At 48.2% G+C, this 9880-nt stretch overlaps 1 long non-coding RNA gene across 1 annotated transcript; it reads left to right on the forward strand.

The window, feature by feature from the left end:
* On the forward strand, positions 36 to 7625 carry LOC110393875. Its single transcript, XR_002435242.1, has 3 exons — positions 36 to 2813; positions 4716 to 4876; positions 7264 to 7625. It is a non-coding gene; the product is annotated as an uncharacterized LOC110393875 (long non-coding RNA).

Genomic DNA, 9880 nt, shown 5'->3' on the forward strand with positions numbered 1-9880 from the left:
GGCGGGGCGGCAGCCGGGGCCCTCCAGGGTAAACAGCGACAGGGGGAGGCGGTGTGTGCGGCTGTGAGGTGGGGCGCTTGCGTGCTGTGCGTAACAAAGCGTATGTATGTGGTGTATATATGAAACAGAGAATGTAAATATATTCAAAAGCAATGTTATGTGCGTAGCTGTGCTCCGCAGATAACTCGTTTATTTGTTTTATTAACAAACATAAATATTTATGCATGTATGTATGCTTATGTATGTCAACTACAAACGTTTTTGTTGTTTATACATCAACAATATGTATTCTTACACAGTATAAACACGTGGAAAAATGTATAAACATACAGATGGTATACATAGAATATTATGTATAGTTCTGTACAAACAATTATACAAAGAGATACAGAGAACATTTAGAAATGCTTCTGATACATTTTGTATTTGCATATAATGTCTTATGTAGCTATGTTTATGCACGTATGCTTTATATGTGCATTATGTTTCCATACATAAAGCTGTTTCTCTAATGCTATGTAAGTGAATATACATAAAACACAAATATATAAACCCAATATTATGTATGGCAATATGTATAAATTTATGGATGTAGCTCACTGGGTGCACACATGGGCACTTCGTAACTGAGGCATTCTGCACTGAGCTTTAACAGATGCAGTCTTGCATGCAGGCCCAGGCCGGTGGTGTATTCTCAGCGCAGCTCATTTTGTATGTGTGGGATGCTCTGTGCACATATTACAGCACATGTGCCCTGTGCTCTGGCATACTCATCTCTACACATCGATTTCCCTATGGCATGGCAATGGGAACGGCTTTGCTGCTGCAGCTAAGGGGTGAACTGAGTGCAGGCAAAAATTGAAACTGAAGCAGGAGGGCTGAGTGCCCCTCCCTGCTTCTAGCCCTGCCAGTGCCCCCCCTTGAGGGGAATAAAACAGCTTCCTTAGAGTGCCAGCTATTTTTTTATGTAGGGGGGGGATATCATTAAGCCACGAGAATGCTTAGAGCTGCTAAATTATTTTGGGTGAGTGTCCTGTGTGATTGAGCAACCTCTGCTCTGAGAAGCGAGCTGGTTGCGATAGAGCCCTCCATCTGCAGGGGCTGAGCCAGCAGGGGGTGAGGCCACCTCCGCACAGGGTGACCCGCTCGGTGTCAGTGCCCTCATCCTGCCCGCTCTGCATCCAGATGGGCAAGTTCAGGCAGATCTATGCCACTGAGAACAACTTCATCCTTCTCAGGGGGCACTGCAGGTTGGGTTCAGTCTGCAGGAAAGGATGTAGAGAGCAGTGGGTGCTAGGGAAGACAGACACATGGACTGCTTTGTCCCATCTCGTTTAAAAGCCATCATAGTGCGAGGCAATAACCTGTACCAGGTAACTCAGGCACTGCAACTCTTCCTTTGGTCCTCTGCAGGATGTTGGCATGCAGGGGTTAGCATCCTCCCTCTGGCTGCAGTGCAGCAGCTCTTGCAGGGACCTTTTCAGCATGTTTGTCACTACTGGGGTTATTGGCTCTGCAGAAACACATCTGCATGCAGCCAGCACAAGTGTGACCACACGTGTCCATGTGCACTTGCACAGACATCACAGAATCATGCAGAATCACAGCACAGCTGAGGTTGGCAGGGACCTCGGGGCCCATATAACTCCCACCTGCTCAAGCAGGGACACCCTGAGCAAGGGGCCCATGGCCACGTCCAGGTGGCTTTTGGAGACCTCCAGGGAGGAGACCCTGCAGCCTCCGGGCAACCCATGCCACTACTTCATCGCCTGCTCCATCTTTGGAAGAATCTCCTGTGTTCCAGTACTTCTTGTCTGGGCACTGGGCACCACTGCTAAGGGCCTGGCTCTGTACGCTGTGCACTCACCCTTGAGGTATTCATGCACATTTATGAGATCTCTCTGAGTCTTCTTTTCTCCTGGCCAAACAGCCCTGGGTCCTTCAGCCTGTCCTCATAGCAGAGGTTCTCCAAAAGCAGCTTCTCCAAAAACATCAAAGCAGCCTCTTATATGTCCTCCTGGAGATCGTGCCCTCCCCAGCCTTGAGATGCCCCCCAGTTGTTGCTTATTATACGTTACATTGGCAACATGTGGCCGCACAGCCCCCAGCAGGGGCTCCTTGGGGTGGCACCTTGACTTGGCCCTGTGCGTACACTGTGTGTCAGCACCTATAGACACCGTAGGACCAAGTTCACAGCAAGAGATCAGCTCTGAGAGTGAAGGACGTTGCGTCAGGGCAGCGTGTGACAAAACCCAGCAGCAGTGTTTCACAGAAGTGCAGCAGGTGCTTCCCCGTTGGTTGTGACTCACTCGGGTTCACACAGGTAAGTGGGCTCAGGGTGAACTGTTGGTGTGGTAACCGTATCGCGAGGGAAAGCCAGGAACTCTCCTTCAGAGCAAACGCTGGGCAGGGATGTGAAGTTAGGTTAGGAAGAATGAGGGGCTTGTGGCTTACAGGTGAGAGCATGTGTTACGAGATCCTGCCCACACCACAGGGTAAGGCTGCTTCCACCATCCAATGGGAAAGGTGAGGAACCCATGCGCTGCCTGCCCAGGTGGGCAGAACGCAGGCGCAGCAGTGACACCCATGTTGCCTGCCAGCACATGCACCTCTTCTCATCTTTAAAGCATTACTTGGTGGGAATTAATCCTCATACCAGGCAAGCGAGTCTTATGACACCTCACTCCACAAAGAAAAAGAGCGAACAACATGATGAAGGCCCATCAAAGGGTCAGTGAGGTCACAGCTGCAATGAAGTCACTGCAGTTCCTGCCTGCCTGTCCCGTGAGCACTGCACCACGTGTACTCATCAGGTAGGCAGCTGGCAGCCCTGGCAGTGCTGGATCGGAGCTGGTTTTCCCCACGCAGTCACTGGGTGCATCCTCTGAGGCTCACAAGGCCTGGTAGTAGGAGGCTGCCTAGCTGAGGGTGCTGAAAGGCAGAGGGAACTGGCTCCCAGCAGGATATGGGTGCAAAATGTTTCCTTTCTCACCTGTGGGATGAAGATTTCCTCTCTCTGAACGGAGGCTTGGTGGTGATTTTCAGGGTGATAGGGCTGTTTGTGTGGATCCCTAGTGAGGACTAGGTTGGATATTAGGAAATATTTCTTCTTGGAAGGAGTGGCATTGGGACAGGCTGCCCAAGGAGGTGGTGGAGTCACAATCCCTGGAAGTGTTCAAGATCCAAACTGATGTGGCACTGAGGGACATGGTTCAGTGGGCATGGTATTGACGGGTTGATTGTTGGACTAGATGATCTTAGTGGTCTTTTCCAACCATAATGATTTTATGATTCTAAGACTCAGGCCAAGGAACTGGCCACAAGGACAGTTTTGCTCTTACCAGCTGCAGCCTAAACTGGGGCAGTGTTCACCATCTCCTGGGGAGAAGCCCACACTTCTCTGCTTGATGGGAGCCCAGAGAGTGGTGAACAGCAGCACAGTGTCCTGGGCAAACACCTGCAAGCAGCTGCAAAAACTCTAAAGCAAGCGATATTCAGGAAGAAAAACAAACAAAACAAAAAAACAAAAAACAAATACAAAGCCCTTGATTTACATCTGTTGAAAGAACCATACCCTGAAACACAGGGTGATGTGGTGAGGACAGATAACACAGAGGAGAAAGCCATGGCAGAACTGACAGTTCCCTGTGCAGCAGGACAAGCGGCAGAGTGCTGCCTGCAGCCAGCCAGCAGCAGAACAATGTCAGCACACTGGCTGCATTGAGGTACAGCTCCATGGGCACGTGCCTCATAGAAGGAATTAGAAGGATATCCAGGAATTCTTTCTCACTTGTAGTAAGCCAGGCACAGTTTAGTTGATGGCAGGCATGGACATTTGATTTCATAGAAAATATATGTTTTCCTTGTCAAAGGGTGTCTCCACCTCCTGCTCACTGTGTTCAGCCCAGGAGTTCATAGCCAGGAACTGTTAGTGCTCTGACATTTAGTTCCACAAGGGAGAAGGGCAGAAGCAGAGCACTGAGGTGGCAAATGGCCATCAGCTCTTGCACAGTGCCTGGGTGATGGTCCTGCATGAAGCAGGTTTCTCTGTGGGACAGCAAAGCACCAAAGCCTGCGCTGTTTGGCTGCTGGGGCTGCACCACAGCTACTGGGAGAGCAAAGGGCACCCAAAGGCACTGAGCTCCTAGGGTGTTGCACTCTGTGCACCTGCAAAAGTAGGGTTGGTTTGGGCTAGTTTTGTAGTGTGGGTCATGGCTGACTTCCTAGAATAACCAGTGATCTCCTACAGTTACCCTGGGGACGTCACACAGTGACCATGCCCCTTATCTCTTCTGTCCATCTTGTGGCACATCACAGCTGTGGCTCTGAAATGGGTCTGAGCATTGTTATTGGCACTGAGGTGTCTTCTGTGTCTTTTGGGGTTGGTGTTTGGTGGCCCTCTGTGCATTGCTGCCTGATTGCCTGCAGACTCAGGGGATCCAGCTTGGTGATCTGGATGCTCCTCCTTTTGCCCACTGCTCTTTTTCCCTGGATGCCTTTGAAGGGAGGTGGTTAACACTGGGTATTCAGTTTTTCAGCCTGCCGGTATTTAACTTTCCTGCCTCCTAAAACCTTTGGAAACAGAAGGATGGTACTGTTCAAGGGTAAAGCCTGCAGCTGAGGATGGACAGACAGCCTCTTACAGTCTTACAGGGACGATGAGGACACAGATGGAGGGAACGGAGTGTTAAATTTCCACTCTTCTGTTTCCCCAGCAGCCTGAAGAAAGCAGCTGTTTCCATTGCGTGAAGGCAGGACAGTTTCCAAAGGTGGCCACAGGCAAGGTCTGGGAAGGTGCCAGGGGACGGCAGCCCTGCCCATTGGGCATGCTGCCCACTCTGAGCTTCTCTTTGATGTGACAGGGGGGAACCTGAAGGTAAACTCTTCCTGCTGGACCAACAGCACATCTATCCCTCCAACTGGCTCTGGGAGAAGTTGCTGTTTTTCTCACCAGTGTTAAGCAAATGCAGATTTCATGGTTGTGTTATAAAAGCCACCACAGGGGAAGCAGCCTGAGAGGTTGTTCCTGGCGGGACTGAACCATGCCCCTTTGCTGTTCCTCTTTCCCCTTACATGTTTCTAACATAAAGGTTGACACAGAACTACCTGCTTTAGAAGACAGCTCATTTTTGTCTATAGAAGACAGCTCTGTGCTGCATTAGCAGCTACTTTCCACAAAAACCAAAGCCTGACCACTTGGTCTCCGTGAAGTATCCACAAGCATATCTTGGGATGTTCACCTCCAGGTCTGTGGCAGGCTCCAGCCTGGGTCTCTGTGTATTTTCCTTACCTAAACATGATCCCGGCAGCGTCAGCAGGATGCAACGAGCATCACAGCCTGATGGGAACACTGTACCAAGCTGCTCGGGGACGGCTAGCTCTGGTGGGTGGCTAGCGATCTGTGCAGCCACAGGAGCAGACTGCAATGGGCAGTGGGACAATTTGCCATGTAAAAGCTCCCATGAGCAGAGGAGCATTGTTATTAGAGATTTCCGATTCTAGCTGTTGGTAGGTTACACAGTTTTTCCTAAACACAGCCTGTCCAGCTGCATTCCTGAAGCACACATTCTTTGCCTGCATAGCTCACCCAGAGCGTGGCCAGGAATAGCGCTGCAGCTCTGCATGGGACCTCTCCCAAACACATATCTAATTGAATAGGGCTATTTGGCCCGCGTGTTTGAACTCAGACCAGGAGAGGAAGAATTGTAATTACCAATCTTTTTGCTGTTTTTTACCCATTGCCATCTATTCTTTATCCTTCACATTTAAGACTTATACTCTTCCACTCTTTCAGCCTCGTTTTCTGTTTCTTGAGCATCTGACAGATGCTGTACAAATACGACTGCCCTCTATTGGGCCATGAGCAGGGACAGCAGAGCAGCCTTCTTGGGTTCATATTCTTAAGGCCTGTTGCTGTGCAGTTGGAGGTACTGTCTCTAAGTCCACATAGCTGAGATTCAGCTGGCGACTTGAAGCCACAAAGAATTCTTGGCTGGAAGGGCCACTGCCAGCTTTCTGACTTTTATCGTAAGTCTGGTGGTAGCTGGCTTGCTTTTGGCAGCCCCACTTTCTGGAGCATAGTTTTGGGGCGAGACGCTCAGCTTTCAGTTTAAACCCAAAATGCACATTTGCAGCCCTGACAGTTGCAGGGAGAAGCTGTGAGGTGTGTCCTGCATGTGCACTCACGGATCAAAAGGCAGACACAAAATACCCCGTGCTTTGCTTAAGAAGACATTCAAATATATATATAAAGATTAAGTTGTAGTATTTGAGTACTTGGCACTGGCAATCCTACGGAAAGATGCTGTTGTGCCAGGCCTTTTTGTTATGGAGAAGCTGCCCATCATGTTGAGATCCAGGACTGCAGAAATCTAAGAGTCCTGGGCCAGGTGGCAAGCTCTTCCCTTCACTCCCAGGAGGTGCTGAGCAGGCACAGATGTACCAGCCACCTTTCCCTTGTCTTGCTGCCCACAGGCAACCTTAATGCCAGGGCTTTAAATCTAAATCCATACAAGTCAGACATTTTTATAACATTTTTCTGTTTCGATAACAAGTTGCATGAAAAAGAGATGTTGTTTTCTGTTTTCTACTGCTGAAAACCACTCAGCCTCTGAGCTTTTCCCTGCCAGTAGATAACATGAAGACACGTCTTACGGACTTTGGCTTCACCCTGTCAGGCTTGGTGTAGCTCCAGCAGAGGCAAAGATTTTATGGATCAGAAATCACAGTTTTTAATTCTCCTTTTGTGCTTCCCTTTGCTGTGTGCAGACATAATCACAGTGGTCAGTCCTCCCTTTCAACTTCCCCCTTGCTGCCTTGTGATGTTTACATGGCGCGTAGTGTTCTGCAAGCTTCAGATAAACAGAAATAAAAATCAGCGTTGGTTTGCTTTAGAAGAGTAACCCGTGGAGTCAGCAGCCATCCACTGGTTGTAACCTTTAACTCTCTCACCAAGAAGTGACTTTATAGAGGAAACAAATAGAGTATCAACTTCAGGGTTCCATGTGTCACGCTGTTTTCACATGAAAGCATTAACAAACTAAAGGCAGCACGGGAATGAAGCAATAAAGCATCTGGGCTTTCTTGGACAGCAGTGGAGTAGAGCTTGCCTGATTTTTCCAGGAAGCAAGTGGATTTGCAGAGAAAGTGCCAAGGAGTCACAGCAGCATCCCTTGTTATTACGAGGAAGGGATTTTCAGCACACACTGTGCCGAAATGATGATAAGCAGCTACTACATCTGTGGCCCTTTTGTCTTTTTCCAGGCAGTGGGAGCCCAGCCATTAGAAGATTCTGTACGAAGTGAAGTGGCCCAGAGGCAGCCCAGGCGTGATACTCTCTAAGGTGTTTTCCATCAGTCCACAGATGGTAGCTACAAGGACAGGGCATAATGTTGCAACAGGATAAATGAAGTCAGAGGGAGTATAAGTCCATTTTCATTTGATTGTAGTTTCCAGTTTTTTTCAATCTTAGTTGGCAAAGAGGCAGTCTTCCTCTTGTAAAGCAGAAGGAAGATCTAAGCAATACAAGACCTATCTTTAAAATATACATACCAAGTGGCTTGATGTTTGTTTTGAAGTATATTTAAAATTCTGTAGGAAAATTGATTATCTTTCTGCTTTGAGGGTCTTCCCATTCAAAAGACAAGCCATCTACAAAGTCTTAACTGGAGCTATTACTGCAATTACAAAATCACAACTTTGTGCTGAGCTCATCTTAAAACTTGGCTGATGGGCATAAGTATTTTTTGGAGAGTATCATTGGTTACTTTCCCAAAGGTAGAGGTGCAAGCCATGACAATTCCTCAACGTCATAGAATCATAGAATCATGAAATCATTTGAGTTGGGAGGGACCCTGAAAGGCCATCTAGTCCAACTCCCCTGCACTGAACAGGGACACCTAGGCCAGTCAAGGTGCTCAGAGCCCCATCCAGCCTGACCCTGAATGTCTCCAGGGATGGAGCATCCACCACTTTTCTGGGCAACCTGTGCCAGTGCTTCACTACCTTGATCATAAAAACTTTTTTCCTTATATCCAATCTAAATCTCCCCTCTTTCAGTGTGAAACCATTTCTCCTTGTCCTGTCACAGCACACCCTGCTAAAGAGTCTGTCCCCTTCTTTCTCATAGCCCCCTTTAGATATTGAAAGGCCACTGTCAGGTCTCCCCAGAACCTTCTCCAGGCTGAACAGCCCCAGCTCTCTCAGCCTGTCCTCGCAGGAGAGGTTCTCCATCCCTTGGATCATTTTTGTGGCCCTTCTCTAGACACACTCCAACAGATTCATGTCTCTCCTGTACTGAGGACTCCAATCTGGATGCAGTACTCCAGGTGAGGTCACTGGCACCACTCATCACTGATCTCCATCCGGACTCTAAGCCACTGAGCCACAAAAATGCCCCTTCATACTTTGGCAGGAATTCGGGTGTTCAGAGTTAATGGAGAAATAATTTGTCCCTGCCATAGTATGATCAAGATACAGTGCAGGACACTGTAACTCAGCAAACTCAGAGGGAACATAATTCAGAAGGAACTCACACAGGCCACCTGCATGACTGGAACGTATATTTGGGGTTTTTATTTTTTGGCAAGAGCTTGCCAAGATTAGAGTCTCTGAGCTCTGCAGAAGCAGTTAGGTGCTCTACTCAGCCACTGCAAATCAGTCCTAAAGGGGAAAAAAAATTATCTGTCATCCCACGTTGGCACATGGTAAGATATGCAAGCTGCTGCACTAGGTTCTACAGGCCTGCCAGGAAACAGTTCTGTCTCCTGATCCAAAACGGTTCTCCTGGCCCAAGACATACCCATTCTTTGTTTTTGTTTTTCTGACAGCTGAGCTGAGTTTAACCAGTCTCTGGGCACAAGGAGAGCTGCAGCAATGCAGCCCTGCTCTTCATGCGCACCAGCTGTGGGGTGATGCAATCAGCCTTCCTGCTCCTTAAACTAGGTCGGATTACCTTGCCTTTTGCTGGAGTCAGAAGCATGCTCACGGAGGGTTATCCTGGCTCAGCTCGCAGGCAGGAAATTGTTAAACTTCAGCCATTAACTGCAGGGAGTCTGTCAGCAAGTTGTCCCAGCTTGGTCTTTAGATTGCAAATCCCCAGCAGCAGGAGTTGCTTTTCTTTTCAGAGCTAAATTCTCCACTGTGGTTTCTTACCCATAACACATCGAGAAAGTGAGTTCTCCTAAGTTCACATTTAATTTTAACGTTCTTCTACTCTAACTCACTGGAGGTTTTCCCAGCCTAGGTGGGACACAGTAGCTGTATCTATCTGAACGTGCAAAATAGACTCCTCTGCTGCTGCCAAAACAGCAAATTTGGCCTCTGCAGCTGCTGTTGGCAACTTTCCCACTGATATAGTGGAGCAGGTTTTGCTTTTAAATTTGCTGTCTGTGTCTCTAGGTAATACTCTAACTTAAACACTGTGGTGCTTTGAAAAAGACTTCCTGTTCAGCACTCCGGTTCCTGCAGCTCTCTTGTCAGGAGGCAGATCTAGTGGCCAAGCAAAAAGTGCTTCCCAGCAGATAGCGTGCTATTTGTTGGAGGGTGCTGGACGCTGCAGAACACACTGTCTTTTAAAGTGTGGCCACTGTAAGTGCACCAGCTGGAGCACAGGGGAGGAAAATGCTTCTAGATCCAAGCTGAGCCCTCAGCTATTCCATTGAGCATGAAACTGGTGTTCATAGCATTCATATTTTTGTTGAATGTCCAGGAAGTACTGCAGCAAAATTAGTTCCAGATAACACAATTGATGTTAACTTAATGGAGAAAATCTTTTTTTGGAAGGAGATGTGTGTGTATGCCCATGTAGCTATACCCATTATGGGAAGGATGTTGGCTATAGTGAGGGAGGATAATGACACATGGAGCCTAAGTGAGGTCT

The sequence above is a fragment of the Numida meleagris genome, chromosome 2, assembly GCF_002078875.1.
Source record: "Numida meleagris isolate 19003 breed g44 Domestic line chromosome 2, NumMel1.0, whole genome shotgun sequence".
Classification (NCBI taxonomy): domain Eukaryota; kingdom Metazoa; phylum Chordata; class Aves; order Galliformes; family Numididae; genus Numida; species Numida meleagris.